This window comes from Marmota marmota, unplaced genomic scaffold (assembly GCF_001458135.2).
Source record: "Marmota marmota marmota unplaced genomic scaffold, marMar, whole genome shotgun sequence".
In the NCBI taxonomy this organism is placed as follows: domain Eukaryota; kingdom Metazoa; phylum Chordata; class Mammalia; order Rodentia; family Sciuridae; genus Marmota; species Marmota marmota.
The window spans coordinates 4,803,682-4,825,039 of NW_025999968.1; the positions used below are offsets into that span (position 1 = coordinate 4,803,682).

Here is a 21,358-nt window from a genome sequence, read left to right on the forward strand (position 1 = left end):
CCCCCCCCCCCATAAATAAATAAATCATAATGAATTGTTATATTCATACATGAACATAACAAACTTTGTTCAACTTTATTCTTATGTTGAGTTATGTTCCCTCTATATCTTATTTGTGATTATTTTCATCAGTAAGGGGTGTGTAGTTTTATCAAATGCCTATTCTATATATATTTAGATGACCATATGCTCACCTTGTTGATGTGGTGTATGATGTTTATTGATTTGTATATATTGAACCATCCTTGCTTCCCTGGGATCAAGCCTGCTTGATGATGGTGAATAATCTCTTAAATGTACTGTTGAATTTGGCTTCCTGTTATTTTATTGAGGATGTTTGTGCATCTATGTTCATCAAAGGTGTTCCTATAGTTTTCTTTTTTGGTGTGTTTGTGTGTGTTTTCCTGCTTTTGATATCAGGGTAATTCTGCCCTCATAGAATGTTTTTGGAAGAATACCCTACTCTTCATTTTTGTGGAATAAGTTAAGAAGTATTGGTATCAATTCTTTATTAAATGCTTGGTAGGACTCAGTAGTGAACCCATGTGGTCCTGGGCTTTTCTTTGACAAGAAACTTTTTATTATTGAGTCAGTCTGGTTACTTATTATTGGTTTGTTCACGTTTCCTATTTCCTCATGATTCAATTTTGGTAGCAGGATGTGTACTGAAATTTGACCATTTCTTCTGTGTTATCAAATTTGTTGGCATATAGTTGTTCATAATAATCTCCAATTATCCTTCTTATTTGTGTGGTATTGTTATAATATCTTCTTTTTGATCTCTGATTTTGAATCTTTCTCTTTTGTTCTTGGTGGTCTAGCTAAGGGCTTATCTTTTCAATGAACCAGTTCTGTGCTTTGTTGATTTTTGAGTCTCTCTTTTATTTATTTCTACTCTAATCTTTAATATTTCTTTCCTTCTACTAATTTGGGGCTGGGTTTGTTCTTATTTTTTCCAGTTCCATGAAATACAGTGATAGATTGTCTTGAAATAGAGGTCTTTGCACTGAGATTTTTTGTTTGTTTGTTTGTTTTATTTTTGTTTTTCTTTAAATGTTAGACTAGTCCTGTTGGATAGTTCAGTAATTCTAAATGGAAACTGTGTAAAAGTAGGTCTAACAGTAAACAGATGTCCTGGAATTTAGAATGGCATGCTAAAACTAGCAACCTATATAAAGCTTTTGAAAACGCATATTGCTTGTCATTTATTATAAACAGCACAAAATTAATAAAATAAACACCAAGTATCCATTATACATGATTTTAAAATGTTAGCATTTGACATATTTAGTTGAGATATTTTTTACACAAATTAATCATTGCAGAAATTGTTGAAGTCACCTCCTGTTTACAATTTCATCATTTTTTCCTAGAGGTGATCACTTTCTTGAGGTTAATATGTATACTTGCAGTCCATATTTTGTTATATTTTCATTTAATTTCATTTCATGCATGTGTACACATGCAGACACACACATAAACATTTAGTGCACTTTTGTATGCTTACAAATACACATAAATCATGTCTCATCATAATTCCATGGTTTCTAATTTGTATCCCAAGGAGTGCCACAGCTGTGCCACAAGATATTTAAAAATTTCAAGTGGAACATAGCAATATTCAACATTTGTCAGAAACACTAATTTGAAGTAGTTCACAATTTCAACATTTGATTTGAATATATTTCTCTTAATGGTACCTGCATTTGCTAAGCTGAATTTGGTGGTTGCTGTCATAAAAAGCATGTACTCTATGGAATACAATATAGAACAGGACATAAGAGTTGCAGTGTCCTCCAGGCACCACATCCCAATAAAAAGGCTAAACAAACAAAATGAAAACAGTGTTTTTGTATTAATTTATGTTTATTATTTTTATATGGCTATATTGCTGGACTAAAATACTTACTGAATTGTTTGGAACTACCTACTTAATAAACGATCTGGTAAGCCAAATTTGTTTTGAAAACAGTTACTAAGATGCTTATTGAGGGCTGGGATTGTGGCTTAGTGGTAGAGCACTTTCCTAGCACATGTGTGGCACTGGGTTCAATCCTCAGCACCACATAAAAATAAATAAGTAAAATGACGTGTGTGTGTGTGTGTGTGTGTGTGTGTATAAAATGCTAAGGGCTCTGAGAACTGAGAAATTTGGGGTCATTCTGCAACACATTTTGATTTCCACTTGACATTACATTCATTCAAAGTTTTTATGTTAGTATATATAGATCCAGGCACTTTATTTTAGCTGCAACATATACTGCTCTATGCTTTTCCATTATGTGATTGAGCCACAGTTCATCCACTTCCTAATATTGAGCATTTGGATGTTTCTTTCCTGTCCTCTCCTTCCTTTGCTCTTTTCTTTATCTTCCCCCCTTTCTTTCTCTTTCTTTCCCTTTCTCTCCATCTTATTTTTTCTCTCCTCCTACCTTCTCTCTTACTTTCTTTCAAAATTTCCTATTACAGTCAGTATTATGGTAAACACCTTTATAAATGTGGGAGAGCTTCAGTATTTGAATTATGTGATTTAGGGAATGTACTTTTTAACTTTACAATATAACAAAAGAGCTTTCCAAATGTATATGAGTTTCCCATTCTCCATACTGTCTCCAGCTTTATATATTGAGAGAATTATACATTTTTTTTGATCAAAAGAATGGAGTAAAAGTGTATCTAGATAGTGTTTTAATGTTAATTATTCATGTGTTTTCAGTAATGGTGAACATCTCTTCATAGTCTTGTTGGCAAATGAAATTTTATTTTCTTTATTTTTTTGTTCTCACAGCAGTTTTAAAAATAATATTACTTGTCTTTTTATTTTGACTCATTTTGTTATGTACTCTGAATATAAATACTTCACCGGTTACCTGTTTTGTAAATATCTTAGTCTATTGCATGGTTTTTATCTACATTTATATTGTTGGTTTTTTTTCCTGCTATTGAGAGAATTGATTTTTTAAAAAATTATCTCTAAATATTATTATATCACTTGACATATTTTATGATGCTGAATAATTCTTACCTTTCTGGGATAAATTGTATACTTATGTGTTTACATTTATATATATATACACACATGATTTTCCTTTTTTAGATTTGCTATAATTTTATTTAGAATCTTTAAATTTATATTCTTAAGTGAGATTTTCATATGGTTTCCTTTCTCATGATCTCTAGATTTTAGTATCAAGATTTTATTTGTCTCAAGAAATTAGTTTGGGATATTTATTTTTCTTTTTGGAATAGCTCATATAAGGTTGGAATTTTCCATTCCTTAAATAGGCGTGAAAGGATTTACCTTTTAAACCATATGAGATACAACTCTTTTGTAGGTAAATTGTTTTCACCATCAATATTAATCATTTTTTTTCAGATTTTCTCTTTTAGTATTATTTCAGCTTTGCTATGTTACACTTTTCCAGGAAATTTCCCACTTCATTGGTGTTTATAAATGGATTGCCATTTAGTTGTTTAGTATATTTTCTTGTGATAATTTAAACCTTTCTTGTATCTTTAGAGATACATTCTCTTTATTCCTAAAGTTTTAAAATAATGTCTCATTTTCCTTGCCAAATTTTTTAACGATTAACTTTTGATCAGCATAAATTTTACTATTAGGTTGAATCCTGGCACTTTCATGTATCTAATGTTATTCATCTTCTTAACAAATTTTTATTTTGTTGATCATATCTATGTTATATTCGTATCTATGTTATATTCGTTTTATGTCATTAATTTTTGTTCTAATCAGTATGTTTTTCCTTTTCTTTGTTTTACTTTACTCCAATTATATTTTAACTTGCTGATTTAGATCCTTAACCAATTAACTTTACACATTTTACAAATCTAATATATGCATTGAATGTCATACAGTTTCCCCCAAGTACCACTTGAGCTATATTCCACAGGTTTTTGATATATGTTGCTGTTGCTGTTCAGTTTTAATATTTAATATTTCCATTATGATTTCTTTATTGACTCATAGGTTATTTATGAATGTATTTTTAGTTTACAAATATATAGGAATTTTTCATCTTTTTGTCTTAATTTCTGATTTTATTGGATTATTTTCAAATACCTTGTTTTTATAATACCAATTCTTTGGTTAGTATTGAGATTTCCTTTTTAGATCAATAATTATTGTATTTTATAAATATAATAAGTTCATTTCAAAAAGTTTGTATTTGTTCTTTTTAGGTATACATGACATTAGTTTTGAGTTGAAAAATTTCTACCTATTAGTTTAAAATTATTAATTATATGGTTTAAAACTTTTGTGTCTTTAGTATTTTTTTCTTTACTATTATATCTCTGCCTTCTGACTCCTTTACTTTGTTCATGGTTCTTCTCAGGTCTTACCTTCTTCAAAAATATTTCTCTAAATACCACTTCTCTGTTTACTCTATATTTCTGTATCTTGCACTTTCCTTATGGCATTTATACATTATGTTTTATATTTGTGTCCATTGTCTTCTTTACTGGAATATAAACTTCTGAGTACAGGGATATGTTTTATTGACTACTATATCTTTAAGGTCCAATATAGTACCTACCTAAAACATGCACTTGATGGATATTAAGTTCATGAACAAAACAATAGCAGGTTTTGATACTATGTTGGGTTCATTTTCAATTGAAGGAAGTTGTTTTCTGTGTGAGTTCTGTGTGTTCTTCCAGAGTGATGTAGCACTTCCTTCTATCCTGTGATCCAAGATCTGAACTTGTTCTAGTCTACAGAAAACCTTACTATTTTGATATTAATTTTATCCTTGGGTTTTCTGACCCAACTAGATAGTTTAAATGCTGATTCATCAGGTGCCTATGATATATTACTGGGTTTGACTATTTTCCACCAGAGAGTCCTAAGTAGACATCAGCTTTCTTACTGTATTTCTAAGCTAGTCTGTCGACTCTTAATTCAAATTTTATGGGCGAGGTGTCTATTAAAACATATTTCTTAGGTACTTTCATCCATTTCAATGGCTTCAGGTCTTGTCTCTTGTCCAATTAGTGTTAATGCTCTATATATCAATCCAAATATATCTCAGTATATATGCGCGTGATGCCCTTCGGGGCTATGAGTCACCAGTACACCATGGGTTATACTTCTGAGCTCTGTTTTCTGACATTCAGAGATTACCTTTTCTATCTTTTCTAACTTCGCTCACTTGTTAATTAGCAAAATTATCCTGAATATCTGTGTATTTGAAAAGAAAGGGAGATACAACCACATCCAATGAATCAGCCTGTTCTCACTTTACAAGGGAGAAGTTGAAGAGAGAGAGAGAGAGAGATTATTACAAAGAAAAAGTAGTTTAGGAAATGAGAAATAGGAAGAAGATGGGAAGTAGTGAGATTGCATCAATAATATAGCTTGCATCTAGAAAAGATAAATCTTTGGGAAGTTTGGTTTCATTGAGGCAGTTGAACGGTAGCAGAGGTAGATGCATTATTCCAATTTCAATCTGCTCTCCCCTTCAACCTTTTTTTTTTTTTTTACATGTAGCTTAACTAGTACTGTTTGCTGAAATATAAGTGAATTTGAGAGGTTTACACTTGCACTTAATTTTTGGCACTTTGTTTTGTGCTGTACTTTGGTTCTTCTGAGTACAGAGTAAGTTATTGTCAGTTTGATTGTGTGTGAATGCTTTTGCTCTATCATGTGATATTTTCAGGAACCCAGGATTAGCAAAGCTGTGTTCTTTTGGAAATACTTTTCTTTGGCATGCTGAATACATAGCAAGAGCCTAGGTAATAAAACTATTCAAGCTTCACAAGTGAGATGTGAACACTTCATCCTCTTTTGCAAATGTTGCAACATTTTTTTATTTTCCTTCATATCAGGATAAAGAAAGAATCTTTCTAATTATTTCTTTAATGAATCAGTTACTTTATGGAGCTTCTGAAAAATGTTATTTTTTAGATAGGTTCAACAATGTTATTCCTATTGTGTGGTGTAGTGGTAAGCTTTTTGCATTCATCATACCTGGGAAGGTCAAGCATTTTATGACCTCAAAAAGCCTGATCCTTGTTTTGTGCAGACAATTACCTAAATGTTCCCATTATTTAGAATGGATATTTCAGCCATCTCAAGGTTTACTTTTACTAGGATTCTCAAGTGTTTTCATTTGTTGAACACTGAATACAACTGAAGCAGACGTTATAATATTATCAAAAACTTACTATCTCCTTATTTTATTTTAAAAATCTTGTTTGTATGATATGCTAATGTAACTTAATAGTAAACTTAGATGTTATAGTTTTAGCATTTTTGCAAGACACTAATTGAAGCAAAAAAACATGTTTTGAGACTATATATTTTAGAGATTTATGTTATGAGAGCAAATAAAGCCGAATTGGATGTCAGAAACATGGAGTACAATTTATTGGTTATCATGAATAGATAGGCTGATTTGTTAATGAAAGCTGATTGGCAGTAGAATTTATTATAGCAACTGTAAGATGGAGAATATAAATTGACTGTGTTACTAATTAATAAATAATGTATCTCAGGACAATGTGGATCAATGCACTATCATTTAGAATCTTTACAAAATTTTAGTTTAATTGTGTAGCTGTTTTGATTTTGGAATGCAATTTTGAAAAGTATGTAATGAGTTTAAAATACCTTTGAAAATAGCCATCAAAGAGAAACAGAAAAGAGATATTTAGTATATTTTTGTATATATAAAGGTATATTCTAACTGGGAAATTTAGAAGACCTGAAAGATTTTGAAGGAAAACAATTCTTATAATAGATATAATGCAAATGTAATTTGAAATGGACTTACAGGATATCTGACAACATTCTCAGAAAAACACTGGAAGAGAAGTCAGTAAACATCTTAAAGACAAAGAAATCATGAGCAGTGAACAAGATGAGTTCATTACAAACAAATCATGTCTGACAAAATTAATAGTTGTTTAAAATAGAACTGCAGAATTAACATGGATAAAGGGAATGTGTTTTTTGAACTTCAACCAAATGTTTGTTGTAGCTTTTCAAAAATAATTTTAAAATTATGATATAAATAATGTGATGGATGGAATATTTATGGAAAGATAATGAATCTATGTAAGGCCAAAATATAATACTCAGTAGAGTCTCAACTTCATTGTGGGATTAAGCAGTGAAAAGGGTGACCTGAGGAGTTCAAGTTCCCCATAGTCTCATCCAACCCCCACATACTCATTGTGTTAGTCAGCTTGCTGTGACCGAAGCACCTGACAGAAACAACCTAGGGGAGGAAAGATTTGTTTTGGCTCCTGATTTTGAAAGTTTCAGTGCATGGTTAACTGGCTCCATTGCTTTGGGCCTGAAGTGAGGCAGCATATTGTGATTAAGAGCATAGCAGTGAAAAGCTGCTCACCTCATGTCATCCAGGAAGCAGAGCAGCAAGGAAGGGCCAGAGTCAAGGCATACTCCCCAAAGGCATGCCACCCAGTGACCTACTTCCTGGAACCATGCCCTATCTGCCAATAGTTTGAACAACCTTTCAGTAGTCCATTCAAATGATTAGTCCATCAAATGGATTAAATCACCATTGAGGTTAGAGTCATCACCATCCAATTACGTACCCAAAGCTCCACCTCTGGACATTACTAAATTGGGAATCAAAGTTTTTAACCCAGGAACTTTGGGGGGACATTCCAGATTCAAACCATAACACTCATATAATTCATATAAAAACAGTATGCATATCACATGAAGGCAGCTTCTAATAAAGACTCTCCTAATACTCCCACTTAGTTAAATTTTATCATTAAATCCCAATAGAAAAATTCTGTAGTCTTCACTGATAAGATACAAAGTTCCACAAGTCTGTCCCATCTTATGTTTGTCTAAACAAAATTTTAATTTAAACTATGCTCTTTTGTTTATTATTTATTACCTATGGTTACTTTCACACTATTTAGGCACAGTTGAGTAGTTGAGACAGATACTATAGAACTTGCAAAGCCTGAAATATTTATTATTTGGCCTTTTACAGATAAAATTTACTGATCCATGGTTTAAAAGAATGATTCTTTTTGTTTTAAACCTGTAGAAGCATTTGAAATGTTAAATCTAGGTAAGCAGAATATTTTTATATGGCATGAAAGAAGGATTGGATTTATACATGTAACTGCATTGATAGGATCATCTCCCCTGGAATATTACATCGCTCATGGGGATTAACCCATCCATTTGGTAGTAAAGTTTCTAAATGAGATGTGTCAACATCACTGCTTTCATTCAGTTGTTTTTGTTATCATAAAAGGAGATGATGACACATCAAGGGCTTAGTGGGGGCACATGAAGGAAACAATGGCTGAGAAAACCATGTTTTACTCTAATGCATCAAAACACTTTAGGTGTAATTCTACAGCAATCTATGTTTTTAGAACTCTTTCAAAATAAATGTCATCAGAAAAATCTTGGATTTTCTCTCATATATACTTATGTTAGGGACAGGAGATTTGTCAGCCTAATTAAGTAAAAAAAAAACCTACTGCATTGTAGGTGCTTGATAAATATTTATGGCTTGAATATTAACTTCCTAATGATTTCTATGTATTCATTTATTCATTACTCAGATATTTGAGTGCTTACTGTGTGCCAGGCATAACACCTAAGTGACTTGGCAGTAAACAAGATAGACAGTGTATCTAATATAGGGAGATAGATAGTGAATAGTTTATATATGAATAAAATAATTTCAGATAGTGTGAGGAAAAAAAATCTGGAGAGTGGACTGATGAGTGACTTGGTTCAAAGAGATTGGGTAGTGGGATAAAGAGTAATGAGGTGCCATTTAAGTTGAGAACTGAATGATGAGAAGGTAAACTCATTATAAAGTGGTGTAGGGGAAGAGACTGCTAGAAGAGCAATTCCAGAAGCCTCAAACAAGTGTGGTCTGATAAATAAAAGAAAAGAAGATCAGTGTTGCTGAGTTTTAGTAAAATAGTGTGTATGTGTGTGTGTATGTGTGTGTGTGTGTGTGTGTGTGTGTGTGTGTATGGGGTGGGGGTGCTGGTTAATTTAGGATCTTCATATTTTGTGTCTGTGTGATAGTGTTAGTGTTAACAAGGCACAAGATTACTTCCCTATACATTTTTCTAATTACTAAATTTGTCAATATATTTCTAAACAGAAATGTAGGTATCTGAGTGATTGAACTTATTATATCTAAGTCAATTGCTGTGAATGAAAGAGAAGCCACTGCACAGGTGTCTGGATAAGAGTTAAGAGAAGAGTGAGAAGGGAGATGACATTGAGATTGTGAGACTTTGGGAGATATTGAGGATTTGTTGTTGGTTCTTTGGCGTCAAGACCAAGAGGAAGCTACTTGCAATGTCACTATCTGGGGCTAGGTCTGTCATACATCCTGATGGAACAGAAGCTTCCACCCAGAAAGCAGTGAATGAACAGGAACATTTAAAGAAAGCAGTGTCATATAAATCTATATTCTATTTTCAAATCATTCCGGTGGCATGATTTGAGAATAGAATATAGATTTAAAAAATAATGATATTTAACAAGAAGGTTAGGCCTGGGGATGTCCAGATTCAAGTGACAAGTGACATCCCAAACTCCACAGTCTCCATCAGTGCCAGCCTCACAGAGGGAAAAATGCATTGTAGGGAGATGTGCTGGATAATGTGTGGAAGGGTGATATGTTGAAATTAGAATATCAAGAAATGAAAGGAGTATGTTCCACATCAATACACCTTTTAGAAGAAGGGGGAAAAAAGGAAAATTCAGAGAGCAAAACTAGTTTTGGAAAAGAGTCAACAGGGCAATAAAATAGCAAAGGAAATAATCACCCTAGAAAATGAATTACTTAAATGGAAATTGAAGCAAAAGTAAAAAAAAAACATGAAAGTTATGAGTTTATGCAGAGAGAATTATATTTTTGAAACTAGAGACTAATGGGAGGTCTATAACATAGGAAATTACTAAGCATTTAAAACATGTAATTGAAAACTTGATTAACTTAATTCAACAAATTACTTAAAGTTTAAACTCTGTTAGCCATATTTTGGTTACAAAGTAAAAAATCCTAGTCTATAACTTAACTGCTAAACTGTTTTATATAGCAGATAGGCAACTCTTGGCTTTTAATTGAGAGAGCCTTTGATAATAATCGGAACCCCAAAATTATGCTGATACAAACTTCTTCTTTTTTTCAATTTGCTTGGATCAAGTGCTAATCAGGTGCTTTGGTCACATACAGACTTATGGTTTTACTATTCCTTTCATCAGCATTTTCAACCCTGACCACATCCCTGAAATATAGTGACCAGAACAACTTGAGTAGCAATGCTGTCCAGTTCCTACATTACTTCAGTATTTAATTTCTCTATTTGGAATTTCTCAAGTTAAAATTAGTTTTTATTCACTATAAACTTAATAGAAAATGACAGAGTAGACAAAAGTACCTCATGTTACACTATATAGAAGAGACATCATTGAGGACATGTTGTGGACTTACGAAAAGCTTGAGACATGTGAAAATATTTTGGCTACATGAACATTGCACGACATGTTATAGACACAATAGTTCACTGAATCAATGTACACTCTGTTTAAAATTTTATCGCATTGGACTGGAATATAACTTGTGCATTATATGCAAGTGGCAATATGTAATGGAACCAGATTGTGGAGGACTTTGAAAAGTAAGTATTTAAGACTTGATGCTATAAGTGATTGAGAATTATTATAGGGAATCAGCTAATAACTAGATAGTTTCAAAACATTTGTTTTATTATAGTGTATAGGATGATTTAGAGTCAGATTTAAAGGTTAACATTGAATACCCAATGAATCTGCTATTATAAGCAGGTTCTCATTCTCAGCCCGGATTGGCTGCATTATCATCAGTTACTCCATAAAAATCCCCAGGTGTTATTGTAGAAGAGCTGCCTCAGTTATCAAGTTTCTTTCTTTTATTGTTTTGCATCTGTCTATCTATTTGGCTTGAGCCCTCGTTAACTGTTTTTCATTACTTTGAATATTTAGCTTTCTTTTGGCCTTTTATTTTTGTATCTCACTAGTACCTGCTTATTTGCATTTACATGTAGGGAGTAATTCAATAAAAATTAAATGGGATTAATTTATAACTAAAACCTCTTCTATACAAAATATAAGGACAGGATTTATTTATTTCATTTTATTTATTTATTTATTTATTTATTTATCTTTGGTGTCAGCCTTTGCTTTTCTTAGAACTGCTCAACATATAAAGGTTGGTACACTAAAAGCAAATCTTGTACTACAAATTGGTTGCTATCTCTGGAAACATTCAATCTGTCAGAGAGATGGACATGCCAAGAAAATGTTAATATTGCTCCAGCTTTGACCAAATGAAGCAACTTGCCTGCCCTCAGTAAATATGAATTTTACTTTAATATTTTACTTCATGGAAATGATTTAAGTCTAGAAAGTAAAAATTATATAGTGTGGTTTTTACCTCTCTTCAGATGAATCAGAAATAGCAGACATTCCCACCTTTGGGAACTGTTATTATGATAATATTACCCATTTGCATTGTTGTGTTAGTTGGCCCTTCTAATGTATAATCATTCAATTTTCAATCCCATCAGAACTATTTCCAAAAAGGAAATGAGGGGTCAGCTTCTATTGTATGGTTCCACATTTACTGAGCTAGTGGTGTCTTATTTTTCCATCTGGGGCATTGGCTCTGGGAAATTTACGATGGTATATAGCTGCCAGCTACCCAATGGTGATGCCAGTTTTGTCAGCAACTTACAAATAATTCCCCACATAAATTTGTCTGGGCAAAATGATATGTTTCTTGCATGGTTGTGAAGAAGTGAACTTGTGCTCAATACCAAATCACAAATGAAATCCTATCCGTTCATGAAAGAATGAAACTGGAAATGTATGCCTTATGAAAAGTATAGACTCTGCAGCCAGATTGACAGAGTGTGAGTCCTGGCTTTGCCACTCAGTAGAGGAGTGTCCATTGGCAAATTGCCTAGTTTCTCTGTGTCTTGGTTTACACATCAATAAAATGGGTATTATGATATTATCCACCTCCTAGAGTTTGAGGTTTAAATAAATAAAAATATTCAAAAAGCCCTTAGAACAGATTCTGATTATAGCGAATACTTTTGTGTTTTCTCCATCTTTAATTTTTAATTTTTTTTAGTTGTCAATCGACGTTTATTTTATTTATTTATATGCAATGCTAAGAATCAAACCCAGTGCCTCAAACATGCTGGGCAAGCACTCTATTACTGAGCCACAACCCCAGCGCCTCCATAATCTTTAAATCTTTAGAATTACAGATAAAAATTAAGTAACTTTCTCTCTGACTCTGTCTCCCCTGAGAATTATGAACATTTAAGAAAATATTATTTCCTCTTCTAAAATATGCAATGATGTGAAAGCAGCACTATTTTATGTTAAAGCTCAAAGAACTGGTAGTACATACAGTTTTCCAAAAGGAGATGTTTAACTTTTAACAAAGACTAAATTAACCAGAATTGTTTTATACTCCCCTTTTTGAAGAAAAGAGACAAATCTACAAAAAATAACTCATATTAAAAGTGTCTTCAAAAAGAAAATTCAAATCCTTTTTATGTCCTCAGAGCACTGTATAGTCAGTACAATCTCTGGGTCTAAGAATTTAGAATTCTGCAAAACCAGAAGGCAAGGGGATTTTATGTGGGTCCCTTTACTCTGGTGTTCTTGTGAGCATGTACACTTTTATAGAGGAAAAAATTCTTGGTTTTTATGATCTTCACAGAGAGTCTTTTGAGCATTCACCCACAAATATTAAGAATCTTCCTGAAGGCAATGTGAATTTTTTATCTTTAATGAAAGATAAAATTATAATACCTTATTTACCAAGGCAGAAAAATCTACTAGTTTGTCTTAGATTTTGAATAAAAAAGGATCAAAACAAAACCTTTTAACACCCTTTGCTAACTGGAAAATTAAATTGACCATCATTATAGGTAATTGATGTTTTCTTGTGTCAAGCAACAGTCATTCTTCAATACCAGTGAGCTAGTGCTTTATCCAGAGAAAATGGTGAATTTGTCTACTGTTCATTCTTTCTTTTATTTCTTCTAATTTCAGGATTTTAATATTTTCTATAGGTTCATAATTGTATATTTCTTATGGTCTGCTTAGGTATTCTATAAATGCTTGCTTAAAATCATTATTATATCAATTTAATTAATATAGCTTGGTACTGAATATTTCTACTCTTTTTGCCCCAATACGGTATGAAATAAATTATTTGAAAGAGGACAGGGAAAATTGAAAGGAGAGGAATTTTACTGACCTCTGAAATCTTAAAAATGTGTTCTGTTTTTTATGTACTTTGGCAAATATTTACATTCACATTTATTTGGTGTTTTTAAATTGCTTTTATTAAAATGGCTTAATAGGATATTTTTAAATGGCTTAACAGAATATTTTTAAATAATTTTTTTGGATCCTTAGAAAAGGTGCACATTCCAAGCTCAAAAACTTTAAAGTTTTTAGTTTAAGGAGATTAAGTAAATTACTCAGAAATGCATTCTGTTTACCTGTTAATAATTAAGCAGGTTAGACTGTGTACTTTTTATAGTCATTGAGTTTTAATTTATTTATTTGTTGGTTTGTTGGTTTTAAGAATTTATTTAAGGCATTCTGCTATTGAGAAATAAAACCAGAGTGAACCTGCATAATAAATGGAAGGGTTTAGGTTGCTCTAAAAGGACAAGTAAGAAAAAAAAATAAATCAATTGGATTTTAGGGTTAAAAGTAGAATTAAGTACATAATCTTTCTGAACTTTTCCCCTCTATTTGGAAAGGAAACTGCAATAACTAACAAGTATAATTGAGTTAAGTGAACCATCTTTTGTTGTTGCCCTGGAGCTCTGGCTCAATGGAATTTGAGTTGATTTTAGATGGCTTTAGTTATGGTTTAGCTAGGCCACTTTTATGAAGGATTATCTGAGAAGTCTACAACAGAACTTATCAGATTTCTCTGGAGTTTTAAAAACTCCAATAATGAATACCTGCACCAGAATGAATACCTGCAGTGTTGTGGTAAACTAGAACTAAGTTATTCTCTTTGAGACTTAAGAGGGAAAGCATCTTGTTATCTTCATCACATAAATGCATATTCTTTTGGATGTTCCTTGAGGATCATAAGCTGGTTTTCATTTATCCATATTTAATAAGCTAAAACTAAACCTATTTAAATATTTATTTAATAAAGATGCTTTGTTTTCTATAAATGTTAGTTAAGAAAGGCCTTTAGCAGTTTTATTAACTTTGTTCTCAATTGGGAGGGCCCATATAAAATACTAATACTAGCTGATTGACCAGAAAAGTCATAGTTCATTTGTTGTAGGTGACTTTTAAATGGCATGATAAGTATTATGGATTGAGAAAACATTTCTTATGTGGTTACAGACAGCATGAGTTGATAGTTAATCAAAATCTACTCATTGTTAACTTTTATTTATTTGAAATTCATACCAGTCCTACTTTAAAAACTTATTTGGAGCAGTGTCAGTTGTTCTCATGGGCATATTTTGTTTGTCTTTCCCTAGTGGCTCTATAATTAAAATTGGTGGATATTTTGTCTGTTTTCTCTTTTTATGTTGTGCTTACTATATACGTGTGAACCATTCTACATACATGCTTCCTTTGGAAGTTTAAATAAAGATGTTAAAATATGTTAAATTTTGTCTCTTTGGAACCTAATCGCTATCATTATAGGTAGTTGCTGTTATTTTGACAAGTTCTACTTTTCTTCCCATTTTCTTTCTTATTTATTCTCTTTCCTTCCTTCCTTACAACATCTACTCTTTTTCTTTCCTTCCTCTTTTTTTTTTTTTTCCTTAAAAACAAATACTGTAGTTAATGGAGAAAGTAGTCACCAAAATTGGGGACATACAGACATTCTCAACTGACTTTTTTAACATTCAAGAAGACTAATAATATTACATCTAAATTTTGTTTTCAAAATGTATATTAGGTATTTTGGTTTAGTGTTTTCCTATGTTTATATATACAAATTCTTAAAAACTAGTTAAAATTTAAAATTATTATTGTCATTTTATTACCTATTTTTAAGCCTAATGATTAATTATAAATTTTCACTTATGTTTAATTTAATATCACATATAATTTATTTAACCTGTTAATTATTATGGAATATCTATAGTTTTAATTTGCATTTCTTTTATCACTATTGCAGACTGATATGATTTCATGTATATTTTAGCTTATTATTTATCACTACATTAGTAAGCTCGTTATTTTATATATTTTTAAAAAATATGTTATAAATATTAACATATTTTAATGTATGTTATATTTTACAATTCTATTGTGAATTGCCCATTCATATATTTAGCTTATTTCAAAAATAGAATGATTCATTTATTTACAAATAAAGAATATTAATTATATGAACATCATACACACTAAAATATTAAACTTTATTTGTTTTTGGTCTCTTACATTTGTTAAAGACATTTTTAACTTGTGAAAATTTTTAATTTTAAATAGTAAAATTCATAAATCTTTATGTTATATGCCACTGTGTTTATGCCTTAAAAGTCTCTCATTGTAGAATTCAGAAAACCATATGCATATCTAGAGGTCTTTAAATACTTTATTTGTTATATTTAGAAATATTAACCTGATTTATATTTTGGCACCTGGAAAGATATAGGAAATGGAATTGAATTTTCCCCATATAATCAGTCAGTTATATCAACGTGGTCCATGGAAATGCTGCCTGTAGTATGTACCTCATAATGGAGTTGTTTTGGCTTGTCCTACTTATTTGTCTCTTTCAGTGATAATATCATACTGTAATTTGTATTTCAATCATAGGTAAAAATCTGCCTTATTCTTTACTCCTTTGCCAAAGGGCTGAGACCTAACACTTGATAATTTTACTTTTTAAATGTAGTTTTTAAGTTTGTCAATCTCCTGGCCTTTTGGTTTTGTTCTTTTGAGATAATTTTTAAAAATCAAGAATATTAAAGATAATTTTAGTTCAGTTCAATAGATGTTTTTAATATTTTAATATTAGTATTTTAATATTTAATAGATCAACCTCTGTGCTCTAGAAATATATTAGTCTGATAGAGGTGAACACAATATGTAAATCATTGAGGTAGTGGACTAATATCGATAACTTTCTTTTTTTCTTTTTTGATTCATTCTTTTTCTTTTATTATTCATGATTTGTTGGTCCTAATAATTATATATATATTTTCCTTTTAATCTAAGAAAAATTGTTACATGATACAGACATAACAGGGATAGGTTAATTTTGACATATGAAATATGATGACATTTTTCTTGTTTATATAGTCTGTTTTTTTCTAACTAATGAACTTATAATTATGTCTTCCTCTTTTCAGTTTATTGAGTTCATGCTAGGCACTATTTGAGAAGCCTTAGGGAAGATAAAAATGAATACATTCCACAAATTCATAATCTAGTGGGGAAATCCTCAGTTTGTAAGAACAAGAACATTATAATAATAGTTGTTGTGTACATTGTAGCTTGATATTAGCCATTGCACTAGGCAAGGTAATACGTATTATCTCATTTAATCCTACAACAGCTCAGATAGTTCCATTTTTTTTGACCCTTTCCTTCACTTCTTCCTGGTTTCTTCATATTGTCACCTCTTCTAAGAAACTTCCCTATGCAAGCCTATCTAAACTATCAGCCCATGTGTCTACCCATGATGTTATCTTGTTTTGTTTACCTTCCTTGTACTACTTACATGACATTATAATTCTAGTAATTTCCTTGTTTACTATTTGTTTCCCTTGCTGGAATGAATGTTAAATAGAAGAATTAATAATAAGTCGTGAGAGTTTGAAGTTGCAAAAGGGCAAACTCCATATATTAATATATAATCCATAATAGCTTTTAACTTAAATTTGTGATTCTTTACATAGATTTGACTAAGTTCTTATTTTATAGTTTGGTTAGGTTGTTCATTGTTTTATTCAGTTAATACTGATTGATCTTTTAGTCTATGGTAGGCTATAGTCATAGAAATGCAGATACAGTAAAAAAAAAGAACAACTGCCTGCCCTGGTGATGCTTTCATTCTAATAAGTGGGACAGAAAATAATTTAATTAAATTATTTAAAAATATATGTTATAATGGCCAAATAAAATTTCTAAAAGGTATCTTTACTCACCTTGTCTTTACAATCTGGACATGATTTTCTTTCTTGTTCCTAATCACCCTCTGTTTATTCATCTGTATTGGTTCAGATTCTATGTCACCTGATTCTAATTTTCAGTTCATCTCCTCAAGTTTACATTTGCAGAGTGAGTGTGATATTACCAATACCCTAAATAAAACAGCAGAGTCATTTTCCTTTTCTAGATCTCATTTGGTTATTGATACAGCTTAAAGTTAATTTTGTTTTGGTTTACTAGTGTGTTTTGATGTTTGTTGCTTTGTTTTTCCTTTGCAGAAACGTTACATATGCACATTAAAAATCCAGTCAATCAAAATCTTCAGACTTAAAAAAAAATTTTAAGGATGTCTCTCACTGTGAATGTACTGGCTTATAGGATTAGCTATGTTTATGTATTGTATTTCCATTAGTAAAACTGCTATTGAGACTTGGGCCAAATCTCTGTGGAGACTATTAATAAATATGACATCAAGGTCATCATTGGGATTTCATAGCAAATTTAGAGAGATCACTTTCTAAGATCATACAATATCAAACACAATTTTTTTATTTTTATTTTTTCTTTTAGAGATATATTTTATTCTTTAATTGTTATAGAATAACATAAACTTAACATCATAACCATTGTAAGAATACAACTCAGCAGTGTTAAGTATATTCACATTGTTGAGCAACCAATAACCAGAAGTTTTCATCTTACATAACTAAAATTTGTTCTTTGTCTATCCCCAAAATGCTGGCAACAATACTCACTTTTCTATTTCTATGCATTTGACTCTTCCAGATGTCTCATGTAAAAGGAATCATACAGTGTTTTTTTTGGCACCGGGAATTGAATTTAGGGGTGCTTTACTACTGACCCTCATCCCTAGTTCTTTTTTTAAAATTTTTTCCTTTCTCTTTTTATTGGTTCTTTTTAGTTATATTTGTCAGCAGAATCCATTTTGATATAATTATACAAGCATGGAATATATCTTATTCTATTTAGATCCCCATTTTTACGCATGTATATGGTGGTGGGATTTACTGTGTTGTTTTCATATATGTACATGGGAAAACTATGTCAGATTCATTCCACTGTCTTTGATTATTCCCTCTCCCTTCTCTCATTCCCCTTTGTCTAATCTACTGGGGTTCTATTCTTTCCCTCATCCTTTACCTTTATTATGAGTTGGTTTTAACCTATCGGAAAAAAACAAAAGACTTTTGGTTTTTTGGGACTGGCTACTTCACTTAGCATAATCATCTCCAGATCCATCCACTTGCTGGCAAATATCATACAGTCATACTTCTTTATGGTTGAGTAATACTTCATTGTATATACATGGCACATTTTATTTATTCATTACTTTCTTGAAGGGCATCTAGGTTGGTTTCATAGCTTAGCTAATGTAAATTGAACTGCTATAAACATTGATGTGGTTGTGTCACTGTAGTATGCTGATTTTAATCCTTTTGGATATATACTGAGGAGTGTGATAACTGGGTCAAATATGAATGGTCAACAAATACGTGGAATAATGTTCAAAGTCTCTAGCAATTACAGAATGCAGATTAAAACTAAACTGACATTATATCTCACTCTAGTAAAAATGCCAATTTTCAAGAATGCAAGTAACAATAAATGTTGGCAAAGATGTGGGAGGTAAGGTACTCTTATACATTGCTGGTGGGTCTGAAAATTGGTGCAACCACTTTGGAGAGCAGTATGGAGATTCCTCCAATAATTTTTAATGGGAAAGTTGTTTCTAGTTAAATCTTTTTATAATCAAATACACCAGTTGTCTGCAAAGGCATCTCAGTCTCCTTCCTGCTCTACAACTCCCAGCCTTGATTGTGATTATGTACTAACAAAGGCATTTGGATGCAAAGGAATTTGATAGTGACTAATCCATTTGTTTGTATCTCTACCTCCAAATCTGTATAGTCTTGCTGTGAAGACAGAAAGTATAAAGCAATGTCCTAATGTCAATGCCTTAGCTGCCATAGATCAGTTTACCCTATGCTGGAAACATTGCCCTCTGCTCCCTTATTTTTCCCTACCCATTTTCTTTGGATTATCTGTGATTGTGCAGAATTTTCAATTTTACCTACTATTTTGAGGACAGGACTTTGGTCTTATTGTTTATATTTCCTAACTGAACATGCTTATTAATCCATTATATATTATAGATATTTGCAAGGTTGCTATTAAAAAAGGATAAGCAAATTGATAAATACATTATTAGCATGAATTAAGAAAGTGTCTAATAATACCCTGCTATCTGACATACTTCTCAGAAATGTGCTTACACGGGTTTAGATTGAATACTTCTGCTGCATATATGCATTTGAATGTGTTAGCTTTAATTTTTCTTTTAAAACTACAGACATCAGTTGGCATAAACAAACTCAGTTACCTGCTTCTCACAGCTAATCATAAAGACATCAAAGAAATACAAATTGTTTCCTCAGCATATTTCTAATCTTAAGTATTTCTTTTTTAAAGGTATGCATAAAGAAGTGTTATGAATTGCCCTTTGAGACTCTGAAGGCCAAAGGTAATGTCCAGTGATATTTTCTTGAATGGGTTATCTTCTTGAAATATTTTATAATATTTAAGGCCTTGAATTTATTACATTGTCTTTTCTTTATTGTTATTATTCCCTAGCACATTAAATAACTTTTTCTATGTCTATCTAAAAATAATCTGAAATGATAAATAAAAGGGAAGAAACCTTATGTCATCTCAAACTATTTCAGTCTAGTTGAATATTGTTTTTACCCCCTTATTTCTATGTAGGAATGTATCATCCCTCTCCTGCCATTATTTGTTAGTTTAGAATTCTTTAAATTTAAAACCTTGTCCTTTCCTTAAGTAGACATATTGGCAAGAAGTCAGTACATATTCCTCCTTGGGAATAGTTTAACACCTTACTATAAGAGATAAAAATACATTTGTTGTGGACAGTGAAACTATTCAGATGACATTTAATGGCTACTGATAGTAAAAAATCCAGATTTTTCAGGTAAGAGGTTTACAATAGACTTGTGTTGCTGCATTGTGTATAAAGAGCTCATAGGGCTTGAAGGAGGTTTCTTAGACAAGAGGGGGCTGTAATTACTTTGCTTCTTACATGCATGGTTAGATCTTCCATCGAGAATAACATGGTAGGGTAATTTATTATAGAAGAGTAAATCATAGATTACATTGGAGGGGGATGGGGTGGTGCAATCCAACTATCAGTTTTGTGAATACATACATTTAAGCATGTGTGATAGCTTGTTTTTAATTTCTTTACACCAGTGCACACCTCAAACATTCCGTTTAGCTGTGGGATATGCAAATTGTTCCAAATGCAGCAGCAGTACTTTCACCTGAATGTCAAAACTGTCAGAGAGCTTTAAATCAAATCTTTATAACATTTTAAAAAAACCAGCCAACCCTAAGATCTAGGCACCTAACTCTGAAAAAACTTGATTCCCATACTTCCAAAAAGCTTCTGTATGTCAACAGGGTAATGTCAAAGTTCTAATTCACCTGTTTTCTAATTTTAACCTTTTAAGGACTTTATTTTATTTGGCTTAATTATGATATTTTCTACAAATTAATGATAAATGGCTTGATTAATAAAACCAAATGTCAGAGAAAATGACAACTTGATGAAAAATTAATACTTGGCAATATTTTAAGGTACAGAAATAATAAAGAAGTATTTTTAAAAATTTTTAATTTATATATGACAGTGGAATGTATTACAATTCTTATGACGCCCATAGAGCACAATTTTTCATATCTCTGGTTGTATACAAAGTATATTCACACCAATTCGAGTCTTTATACATGTACTTTGAATAATAATGATCATTATATCTTACCATTTATAACCCCCATGCCCCCTCCCTTCCCCTCCAACCCCTCTGCACTTTCTAGAGCTCCTCTATTCCTCCCATGCTTCCCCTCCCTATCCCACTATGAATCAGCTTCCTTATATCAGAGAAAACATTCGGCATTTGTTTTTTTTTTTTTGGTATTGGCTACCTTTACTTAGCATTATCTTCTCTAACTCCATCCATTTACCTGGAATTGCCATGATTTTATTTGCAATTATTGCTGAGTAATATATATATATATATATATATATATATATATATATATATATATATATATATATATATC

The 21,358-nt window shown here is 31.4% G+C and overlaps 1 protein-coding gene across 16 annotated transcripts in view; it reads left to right on the forward strand.

Moving 5' to 3' along the window:
- Zbtb20 (zinc finger and BTB domain containing 20) overlaps positions 1-21,358 on the forward strand; it is an 809,739-nt gene that overhangs the window by 140,895 nt on the left and 647,486 nt on the right. For all 16 annotated transcript variants that reach the window (XM_048803868.1, XM_048803910.1, XM_048803874.1 and 13 more), the window contains one exon: positions 19,688-19,739. The gene's annotated coding sequence lies outside the window, so the exon portion shown is untranslated. The remainder of the gene's footprint in view (positions 1-19,687; positions 19,740-21,358) is intronic.